This window comes from Rhinatrema bivittatum, chromosome 5 (assembly GCF_901001135.1).
Source record: "Rhinatrema bivittatum chromosome 5, aRhiBiv1.1, whole genome shotgun sequence".
NCBI lineage: Eukaryota > Metazoa > Chordata > Amphibia > Gymnophiona > Rhinatrematidae > Rhinatrema > Rhinatrema bivittatum.
In genome coordinates this window covers 112,178,150-112,188,122 of record NC_042619.1, presented here as the reverse complement: position 1 = coordinate 112,188,122, position 9,973 = coordinate 112,178,150, and positions in this window count along the sequence as shown.

Below are 9,973 nucleotides of genomic sequence, written 5' to 3'. Positions count from 1 at the left end.
CCAAATTCTGCTCCCCATAAAAGACACCCTTGAGGGTACATTAAAACACTGGGACATCTACCTATCATCAATAAAGCAACTATTATCTCAAATGTCTCTTTCAATCAATCAGAACAAAACCGAAATATTATACATATGCAACAAACTTACAACAGCGCCCAACCCTGACCTCAAAGCATGCCAGGCAAAAATTCAAATTGTCTTCTCAGTAAAAGATCTAGGAATCTTCCTAGATAATGAATTAAATTTTAAAAAACACATTAACACCCTAATAAAAGATGGATACTACAAACTCCAGGTTTTGAAGAAACTCAAACCATTCCTATACACTCAAGACTACCGAACAATACTCCAGGCACTTCTCTTCTCAAAACTAGACTACTGCAACGCCATTCTCCTCGGCCTCTCAGTGTCCACCCTAAGACCAATGCAGCTCCTACAAAACGCAGCAGCAAGAACACTCACAAGCAGTAAAAGAACGGATCATATCACACCCATTCTTAAAGATCTATACTGGTTACCCATCTCGCCTCACACATAAAACACTTTACAATAATAAAACAGACTGGCTGAATGCTGCCTTACACTTTCACACATCCCAAAGAAAGCTTCGCTCCACTAACACTGGGCTCCTCCTAATCCCCTCTCCAAAACAAGATCACCTAAACACAGTCAGGGAGCGTGCATTATCACTGGCAGGCCCAGCCCTATGGAACAACCTTCCTACAGAAATAAGGATGGAACCCACGACATAAACATTTAAAAAGAATCTAAAGACATGGCTTTTACGGAAAGCCTTTCCAACAACAACATAATATCTGATAGACACATATTGTTTGAAAGCCTTCGCAACAACAACATAATCTTTGACAGCCATATATGATCCTCTCATCCAATTTCTTTACTTGAAAGCAATTAAATCTGATTATTTCTGCTATGTTTCTATCATGTCTCCCCATGTCTCACCCTAGATGAAGACGTTAAGTTCTACTACAAGAAATATTGTTACTATAAGAAATATTGTTACTTTCTATATTATTTATTTATTAAGTTCTATTATAAGAAATATTCTTACGTTCTTTTTAAGTTGCTATTACGAAAAATATTCACATTATTATTTCTAAGTCTTATGCCAAAAAACATTGTGAAACCACTGTGAATCCACTGTAAGCAACTGCATTTATTCTTTGTAAACCGATGTGATATCTCAGTTGAATGTCAGTATATAAAAATAAATAAATAAGTATATACTTCAACTTCTTTCCCCCTATGTTCTCATTAGAGAACTCCAATTCTTCCAAATGGCTTTCTCCTCCCTTCCTCTAGCTTCAGCTAGATTAATTATCCTGTGTGAGATTTTGTGCCTTACGTTGCTATGCTCCAAAAATCTGGAACAAGGTACATCTACCCCATGCCTCAAGCCGTCTTACCTCACGTTCAGGAAACCTTTAGGGTTCTGTAGGCAGAAACACTCAATCTTTCTGACCCATCTACCAGAACCATCAAGTAAGGATTATAAATTATACACCCTCACAAAGCGGGGAGTAGCTGGCTTGTTACGGCGGTTACTACCCCAAACCAAATGTGTCTGATACTTCACTTTCGATGCATATCCAGCATGGCTCTCTGCTTCAACGGCATGGGAGAAGACTGATACATCACGCATTTCCAGCATAGCTCCCTGCTTCAACAGCAGGGGAGAAGAAAAACAACCAATAAGGACTGTATAACATAGTCTGGGTAAAACAAATAAGCATGGGTGTAGCTTGCTTATTGCGGCGGTTACTACCCCTACTACCCCTAACTAATCAAGCTAGATATTTCAATGGTGGGGGTGGAAGGGAAATAGAACCAAGAGCTAAGAGAAACAGATAAGTATGAGAGAAAAAATGTGTGAAGCTTGCTGGGCAGACTGGATGGGCCGTTTGGTCTTCTTCTGCCGTCATTTCTATGTTTCTATGTTTCTATACCCTGGGCTCTCAATGCTATCCATTGCAAATTTGATTATACTGTGATTGTAAATAGCATTCAACCAATGTACTGTAACTGTAAGTTTAAAATGTTTTGTAATTCGCCTTTAGGCCACTTATGGAAAATGGTGGACTATCAAATGACCATGAAAAAATAAATTAATAAATGCACTTGGTATCACTACTACTAAACTTCCTATTACCCTTTCCAATGTCAGTATTTCCCCAAATTCATGGCATTTATCCAACCTCATGTTACAAATGTTCCCATGGACCCTGCCACAATCCAATGTGTCAGTCACTATTGCAGTTGGTACCAAGAATAACACCAGTTATTCTTTAGGAATCTTCTAACTGCCTAGTATTGACTCTTTGACTAGTAATTTATCTTGTAGTAAGATCTCATGGGCCTTTCAAGTAATTACCCAGGTCCATATTCTATTATTTCTCAGGTCCATACCCTGGATTTTTCTGCTGTTGATGCATAAAATAGACACTTGTCACATCTACCACTTAAATTCAGAGGTATAACGCTCTAATATTTGTCTCTTATTTTTGTCGTATCTCTCTTCCTCATGCAGATTTTTAACCCTTTTAATATTTTTATATTAATTAAGTTTGACATAATTACAAGATATAAATCTTGAATGTAAATCAACAATCAAAAAACACCCAAAATCAAAGGAAAAATATACAAATGAAATTATACAGTTATTAATTGCTGGCTTCAGACCACAAGTGGGTGAATCCATTTACACTATTATCCCACAAGAGAATGAAAAAATAAACTCCATATTGATAAAGGAAAAAAAGTAGCATTCACGGGAGGGAATTTATTTATATATTTATTTATGTATTTGTTGAGTTTTATATACCGTCATTCGGTAAAGCCATCATAACGGTTTACAAAGTTCAAAATGCAAGATTTTTAACAATTGAGCAAAAGGCATAACAGGAAGCATATTAAACAAGAAAGAGAGACATCCAATTGCAAAGATATTAATTGGAACTTGCACTACGGATTGCTCTAAGGAGTGCACAAAGGGGAGAGCCCCTTTGTCGCGCTGCACCTGGTGGCAAGGCGCCTTTCAACGGTCGGTGCTGCCCTTGATGATGTCAGGGGGCAGGGCTCCCGATCGGGTCTCTCACTCTCAGCGCTGTTCCTTTTCATTTTTGCTGTTTTCCTCCTTTTTTTTTTTTCATGGCGGTGGAGATGTACATATAATTGCATCACATTATCAAGCAGCCTGAGGACTAAAAGCTGGATCTTGTCACAAGAAAACATGGATAGCCGAAAAGGTTTGTAAAAGAGTTAATTATACTTTACAAGGATACTTCATGCAAGGAGACCCAATTCTGCCCCTTACTAGTAGTGATGTCCTTAATTTAAATGGCCACAGTGGTCTCAACAGAACCAGTATGCCAGTAAATTAGAGTAAGAAGGCTCGACAGACCCTGCTCTTGAGTGGTGATGTCAGTGGAAATAGGTGTGTTAGGAAGTGTGTGCTGCTCTCCAGTGTTAGGAGTTTTGAATTTTATATAAAACTCCTGTACCTAGTAGATGGAAGAGGAGTTATGCATTAGGATTCCAGGAAGTGGAGTACTTGGTACTCGTCTCTCCAGAGAGGTGTGCTAGTGGGCCCAATCCCTTCACAGGGAAGGTTCCAGGAGAGAGGAAATAGAAAGCTATTCCTGCCTTGAGAAAGTGGCTGGGGCTCAGGGACAGGGTTGCCCGGACATTAGAGAGAGGAAGGAGTCTCAGTGTTCAGGAGAAGAGAAAGCCTGGGAGACCCGTGTGAACCAACCAGAAGAAGTGTTGGGAGGAGAGGGGAAGGAGGAAACCTTACTCATTCTTACTGGAGGAGTAGTTATAGAGAGGGATAGCCCTCAGTGGGAGATTTTAGAGAAGAGGAAGCTATCTAAATAAAGAGAAGCTCTGTGACAGTTGCTGCTTGCCATAAGAGTTCTCCAGAAATTTGTCAGAGTGCTAGAAACTGGTGAAAGAGGATAGTGTGCCCTAGAGAGCAGGTACTGGGGAGAAACTCAAGGGAGGAAAAGTCCCTGCCTCAGGAAGCAAACCTGTTAGAATGATGGTATATTTTACTGAAAGAAACAGTTTATTTGTACTGGTATTTTTACTTGTTTCAGATTGGTGTATTATTCTTTGTGGCCTTTGTGTGGCAGATTTAAAAAAAAAAAAAAAAAGAGCTGCTAAATTTAGGCTGCCATATTAGGCTCCTAAGTTAGTCACCTATTTTCAGATGAATTTAAGTTCTTAAGTTTTCAGCTGAAAATTCACATAAATTTAGGCCTGCTGAGGTCCATATTCAGAAGCAATCTGGATAGCAAAGTTAGAAGGATAAACTGCACCAAATTTCTGTTATTAGGAGGCAAGCATTTAAGAGAATAAACATTTCCTTCATTTACTGATGAAACAATATTATTAGAGACAAGTATTGTCGCCTTTGGAAAATTAAGAAATCTTCTGGTTTGCTTTTGGTCTACATTTTCCAGATTTTATAACTTCTTATATAGGGCAGCATTAACATAAGAATATAAGAACCTCAGATTTGCCATACTGGATAAGACCAAATGTCCATCAAGCCCAGTATCGCTGGCAGGATCATAAAAGGTTCATTATTCCATGCTGCTTATCCCAGGGAGTAGATTTCCCCAAGTCCACCTTATAATGGTTTATGGACTCTTCTTCCAGGAACTTGTCTAAAACCTTTTTTAAATCCAGCTACGCTAACATCTTTACCACATCCTCCAGCAAAGAAGTCAAGAGTTTAATTATGTTTTGAGTAATACAATATATTCTCTTATATGCCTTAAATGTAATACCTATTAACTTCATTGCATGTCCCCTAGTCTTTGTACTTTTTGAAAAGTAAAGAACTGATTTGTGTTTACTCATTCCATTCCCCTCCACTCATTATTTTATTGACTTCTATATCTTCCTACAGCCATCTCTTCTCCAAACTCAAGAGCCCTAGCCCTTTGAGCCTTTCCTAATAGGGTAATCATTCCTTCCCATTTCTCATTTTGGTCTACCCTTCTTGTCACCTTTTCTAATTCTGCTATATCTTTTTTGAGATGCAGTGATCAGACTTGTACACAATACTCAAAGGGCCTGATATTGGAAAGCATTTACATGCTTAAAAATGGGTTTTACATGTGTAAATGCACTTTACCTGAGTAAGTGGACTTTTGAAAATTGGTACAATAGTATGTTACATTCATGCATGCAACTCCTTTGTAACTTCACCTGCAAATGTGGTCATATCATGGAGCGAAATGGAGGCACTATGATATTTTCTATTTTATTCTCCATTCCTTTTCTAATAATTCCTAGCATTCTGTTTGTTTTCTTAGTCACTGCCACGCACTCAGCAGATTTCAACATATTATCCATTAAGATGCCTGGATCCTTTTCCTGGGTGGTGACCCTTAAAAGTGGATTTTAAAAGACGCGCATGCACGCCCACGTGTGCGCGCCGGACACACTGATTTTAAAACATGCACGCAGGTGCGCGCAGGTGGTGACTCACGCAAGGGGGGATTTTAAACGAATCACACAGTGATGCGATCGGGCCTTTGCCCAGTTCCTTCCCAATCTGCTCCAATAAAGGCCTGCCTCCCTTTTCCCCTCTCTTCCCCGACCCCCTCTTCCTATCTTTTTTCTTTTTCTTTTGGAACTTACTTCATCTGAATAGATGTAGTAAGTTCCATGCGCTGGCTGGCTGCCGGCTCACACCTCCCCGGAACAGGTCCTAATGACTGCTGTCCCAGACGGCCCCCAACCTGCCCTCGTCCCACCCCTGCCCCCGGTCCGCCCATTTTTAACAACTCGGCACTTCGGCGAGTACCGGAGCTACGTGGCGCACGCTTGGCCCAGCCACGTGTGTATCTCCAGGTTTTTGCATGCGCAGCCGTTTTAAAATTCAGCCATTAATGTGGAATCTTGCATGGTGCAGCTGTAATTTGGGATGCTCTTCCGTAGATGCATCACTTTGCACTTGTCCACATTAAATGTCAACCGTCATTTGGGTGCCCAGTCTCCCAGTCTTGTAAGGTCCTCTTGCAATTTCTCACAATCCTCCTGTGATTAGGTATGTCTATTAGTTTAAAACAAAACAAATAAGGGGCCAAGTTGTTCCTTTTGTGGGCCTCTAAACAAATTGAGGGGCCCCATGGATTAAACAAATCCTATTCATTTCATTTGTTTGAAACAGAATGATTTGTAGAAGCCGTTTCAGTCAATGGACTCTTAAGAAAGCAACAAGTGTATGTGTACAGTTAGAAACAATGTGGAGCAGTTATTCAGCATATAAGGGGAGGTTGGACACTTTGTCAAAGAGACAAGAGGAATGACTTATCACAGCCAAGCAGTTTGCCAGTCTGATCTATCAATGTGGACCAGGAACAATGACGCTGATCTTGAAGACTGAGCATCTATGATGTCAGAGATTTGCTTGCATTCTTTCATAAGATATTGTCTGTGTGAAGGCATAAGCTCCGAGCTCTCTCTGAGCTTATGTTGCTTATCCCATTTCTCAAAATGTTTTTTGCTGCTGCCCATTTTATAGTATTACTGTGCCAGTCACACAAGAAAGGAAAGCAATGGGGCAGCATTGCGTCATAGTATCTGTGTCTCAGAGCAGATTTGTTTTGCTTGCTGTTCTTCTTTTGTTTTTTTTCCTGGTGACTGAAGGCAGACTGGAGATTTTCTTGTAGAGCTGCTAGTGATTTTCTATCTGTCTGGGTAGTGAGAGCAGTGAGCATGTGAGCAGTGAGAGCAGGGCAGCGACAGCAGCATAGCAGGCTGTGTTGTGAAGCCTGTCAGTGTCAGAGAAGTAGTGCAGACAGTGTGACACTCACTACAGCAGTTTCTCTATGTTTCTCACTCATCAGCGAGGTACTGGCAGTGACAATGGGCATTACAACATTACTGCGAAATATTAAATCATTGTAATCTTCACATCCCCAATGACAGAAAATAAATCATGTTATGGATAGGGAAATGTAGAGCAGGTAAAGTAAATATATTCAAAATTGGCCAGGTTGGCACTGGCAGTGACAGCAAAAACCCAAAATGTAGTCCTGCACCTAAGCTGTAGCAGGATTTCTCTGGACTGTAGGGATGGTAACTTCTAAACAAGAGCATAGGCAAACATGCGCACATTCATCAGCCTGCACCTAGGATGCAGCTATTTTATAAAATATGTGCATATAATCGCTCATTTTATAAAATAGGTTAACTGTGCACACTTGTGCATGCAATTTTAAATGGACGCATGCCTATGCATGCAAATGCCACTTTTACTGTATAAGTGTGCTTGGGGGGGGTGTTTAATAGACACTTGCGCTGATGTCATTACCAGTTTTCCCAGTTTGTTCCCAGTTTGCCCAGGTAAGGGATAGGACTTCCAAACCCCCTCTAGTTCAATAGCCTTCTTTCTCCCCTGTTAACCCTGAAATTTAAACTCCTGCTGATCTATCTCAATTTTTTTGTTTTACAGCAAACACGTCATCCATAGCAGAAGTCAAATTACACGACAGGAAACCCCAGCGCATGCCTGTGCTCGTAAGTATTTGCACGCCAATTTCAATGTGAAATTCAGGAATGCCCATGCCCCACCCAGACCACGCACATGCCCCCGCCCTGTTTTTGGAACTTTTCATTTGTGCGAGAGGTGGCAGGTATGTGCGTCCTTGGACAGCTTTAACAATCCGCTTGGTGTGCACCAGCCTAACTTGTCCGCCTTTCTCCCAGTTTTGGCACACACCAGGCTTTTAAAATTCACCTTTAAGGCAGCAGAAGCCAGTGCTATACCAATGAAACTGACATATGGAGATGATTAAGATTTTTTACCTCAAAAAGCCCTCATTATGAAGGAGAACATACTGGCACAAGACAAAATATGCTCAATAGAAACAATGTTGTACCATTTGTGATAACAGAGTAGCGCCAGAGATGTCATGCAAAACCAGAAAAATCAGGAAATGGTTGAAGGCAGCTCAATGATGTGAGAAATGGTCTCTAAAGCAGCCCTTACTACTTTCCTGGAAAACCACCCCACAATCATTAGAGAAACCATTGTGATAGGATAAATGCGATAATAATCTTTACAATTGGCAAACCCATTTTACAAGAAAATCTAAATTTCATCCTGCACCTTGGGGTTCTTTTTGCCACTCAGCCTTCTTTCCATGCCCAGATCTTACACCCTTTCTTACCCCAAAATTAACACCATGCCAGTCTTGGGGGGGGGGGGGGGGCTGCTTTGCATCTCTTATGGTTCTTTGGAGTCTTGTACTGCTTTGCCCCTTTATCAGTGCCTGTCTTGAAGGTTTTACTGCCAAAACGTCTGCTTTATTCTCCCTTCATGCTGCCTTAGGATGCTAATGCCACTTTTGGTGCCAGTTTGCCATTTCAAATGCCACTAAAGGTTCAGGGCACTGTTGCTGGTAATCTCTTTTAGAGTCTTGGAGGGGTTCTTCCCACATTTGATCTCTTCTTGGTTTGTTATACTGGGGCATTTTGTCCCTAGCACAAAGATTTCAATACAATCAATAAAAGGTTTCACTACATGGCATGGTGGCACCTGTTCAATAGGTCTTCCTTTCCTCCACCACTCTCAGCCTGGTACTCCACCCCATTTAGAATTATTGATTACACTGGCAAACCCAGTCTACAAGAAAATCTAAATTCCATCCTGCAGCTTGGTGGTCTTTGTGCCACTTTTGGAGAATTTTCTGGAAATCCAGCTTAGATGAGGCCTTTTTCACCAAACTGGTGGTGAGTGACATTCTGGATGTCCCTCTTTCTGACCATGCCATGGTTCTCATGACTCTTGCTCTGATGCCGGATACCCAAGGTCAGTTTCGTTGGTGTCTGCCCCCTTATCTCTACCATGACAATCATTTTGCCATTTTTCTCAGAGTATTGGAGGGAGTATGTGGAATTTAACTTAAAGCCTGATATGGATCCTATCACATTCTGGCAGGTGGCCAAAGCAGTCATGCAAGGGCATATCATTGCATATCAGATGCATACCAAAAGGGCCAGAAATGAAAAAATGTTAGATTTTTCTAAGAAAATCTTGTTCCTGTGCCGAAAGCATACGCGAGATCTTCGGCAGGCATCCAAGGTACAACTGGCTGCTCCTCAAGTAGAGTTTAATGCCTTGCTGGAAAGTAAGGAACAGCAAAACATCTTGTTTCTTAAGTATAAGTTGAACCAATGGGGCAATAAGTTGGGGAAACTATTGGCTCACTTGGTCAAATCCAGCTCACGTTCTAAAGGCCTCATTACGCATCTTTACTATGACTCGCAAGATCTGCTGACCACTTCTGCTATTTTGAAAGCATTTGAAAGGTACTATAAGCTTTTGTATGCAGCCTGATCTTTGAACGACCTGGCCCAAAGGGAGTTTTTCAAGGGGCTGGGACTGTTTCATTTTGGAGAGTGGGCAAGGGGTCTGGTGGATAAGCCTATCATGGAAGCAGAGATTTGTTGTGTTATTGCCCTGGGCCCTGACGGTTTTGGGCCTGAAGTTTAAAAATTGCAGAGGGATGGCATTCTTACTCCTCTAAAACACATTTCATGTGATTTGGGGCTGGGGTGAGGCAAAACCTTGCAATGATCATTCTACTGCCCAAGCCAGGCAAGGACCATACCTTGCCCCAGTCTTATAGACCTATCTCTCTCATCAATCAGGACATCAAAATCTTGGCTGCAGTTCTGGCCATGTGAGTTAATTTGATGGTTAAGAAGACTGTACATCCAGATCAGCCTGGTTTCATAAAAGGTCACACTCCTAACTCTAATATTCTGAAGGCTCTGCTTGCTGTGCATGCACCTGCAACTGATGGTTCCGGGGGCTTCTCACTAGCATAGATGCAGAAAGGCATTCGATCATGTGGAGTGAGGATATCTAGAAGCAGACATGAGGCAATTTAATTTTGGAGATGGGTTTTGGGGGTGGACCAATTATTAT